Source organism: Vollenhovia emeryi, unplaced genomic scaffold, assembly GCF_000949405.1.
Source record: "Vollenhovia emeryi isolate VEMERY1.0 unplaced genomic scaffold, V.emery_V1.0 DF945951.1, whole genome shotgun sequence".
In the NCBI taxonomy this organism is placed as follows: Eukaryota; Metazoa; Arthropoda; class Insecta; order Hymenoptera; family Formicidae; genus Vollenhovia; species Vollenhovia emeryi.
In genome coordinates, this window is record NW_011960415.1 from 1 (window position 1) to 2,031 (window position 2,031).

The 2,031-nt window shown below is 29.7% G+C and overlaps 1 long non-coding RNA gene across 1 annotated transcript; it reads left to right on the plus strand.

The window, feature by feature from the left end:
• The first annotated feature begins 656 nt into the window (after window positions 1-656).
• On the plus strand, window positions 657-2,007 carry LOC105560416. The gene is made up of 3 exons (XR_001008828.1): window positions 657-1,211; window positions 1,585-1,746; window positions 1,843-2,007. It is a non-coding gene; the product is annotated as an uncharacterized LOC105560416 (long non-coding RNA).
• The last annotated feature ends 24 nt before the right edge of the window (window positions 2,008-2,031 follow it).

The following is a 2,031-nucleotide window of genomic DNA, read 5'->3' on the forward strand; positions in this document are numbered from 1 at the left end:
ATGTTGAAAACCGGTTTACATAGTAAAGCCTGTCTCTAATTCTCGTACATATTCATCTTATACTAATGGAATGCTTTAACTTACATTCTCATTATGGGATGTCGAACTTGCACTGTTAAAAAGGTCAACACTCTATAACTTTAGTGTGTTTTCTGTTCTAAAGTTCTAGAGTTCCAAACTATTCTAATTTTTTTCGAAGATAGAAATCAGTTAAGAGCATAATTTCAGAAAATAAGAACTATGACAAAGATATTATTATTCGATACGTCGTTTCAGTAAAAAAACAGTTTATTTTTAATATCCGTAATTTGGAAAAAATGGTGTCCTTATCCAATCGAAGACCTTTACATTAGTAGCACAAAATACATCATAATAAAAATCCAACCCAAAATGTTCCTATTATTCTTTCTATTTGCTCTTGTATTAATAATAATAAATCAAAGCATCCTATTATTTAATTAATTATTAATAGATTATTATGGGAAATGCATAGAAAAAAGCGTTTGAACTGTGCTGTAAAAATAATATATACGATATTTGTAGTAAAATAAGTTGGAACATTATTAATAGTAAATACATATATTGCTATACACGTACTAAATGTATTTTAGAATTAAGTCGAGTTTTTTTACTTTAAGTTGATTAAAAGTTATAACCTCTTTTACACAACATTATTAAATAAGCGAAGATGATGTCGAAAGTTATAATTTTACTTATAAATTGACTTTTCGTGATGGAGAAAGATAGTTAATAGTGTCCAATGTTGCGAAATTATATTTCACAAACCTTGGATGCTAAGCTAATGCATAGGGTACACCAAGGTCACGTAAATATATTTTGCACTTGAAACTATAATAATCAAGGAATTATTAAAGCGCGACATAATGACGAAACGGGAGCATGAGAAAACGTGCATTTTATACAATAGCAATGAGACTTTTAGAGTGAGTAAATCACATTAATATCGACTATTAAAACCTGTCACTTCCGTCATTTGATGCACTCAAGTAATCCATTTTTTTTAAGGCAATGACACGACAATCGGCGGGATTTGTTGGCAATCGCGGTGCGCTGCAAAGCTGATAAGTAAAACGTAGCATTCCTACCAGGTCAGTCTACACGGACAGTTCGTTTGGGAGAGCCACCGTTATTAAGTATCTTCTACTTTCATATAGCCACGATACCACCTACTTACACTTGTCGCTCAAATTGTAAGCCACCAAGATTCGTCTTGTCTTTTGATTTCATCAGTTGTCACTTGACCATTATATACATAACACAATAAAACCGAAATACCAATAAGAAATTGAAGAAAAGGTATTAGCAGATAAGCTAATTCTGGATATGTATAGGCAAATTAATTGCTACTAACAAAGATTTTATCTTAAGATCGTTTCCTTTTACATCTCTGCAAAGCGAAATATAAATTTGAATTGTCGAATCATTCTATTACCTAACTCTAACATGACATTTTTTTCTAGTATAACACTTATATGTGCTATACATACTTATGTTAATTTGAGAAAGAGGTGAAAAATTACGAACGCGTACAAAATTATTGTACATTTATTACGTTATTTTCAGTATTCCGTATGTTTATCTCTTGACGGGTACTAATGAAATAAAAAGCGGTACAGACGAATACAAACGAAATAGTACTCGCTGTCGGATTTGAAATAGCTTCAATAATGTCAAAATTACTTACAACCCAAATTTTTAATATTTTGTATTTCTATCCTCCTAAAGGTATGAAACGAAGAGAAGTACAAACGAATAAAATCAATATGCCTGATCAAATAAATTTTCTTAATAAATTAATCAATTTGACTCATTCTTTTCTAGATGGATGTTATCAACGACTTAGGAAATAATCGAAATAATAGTTTTTTGAAATTTAATATACATACATTCTTTATTATGTATGTCTAATTATATTTTCCTATCCTATCCTCTATTACTAGTATACTAAAATTTAAATTAAATAATTTTACAAATGTACTACAAATTCCTGATGTACGTATATAAGCTTCC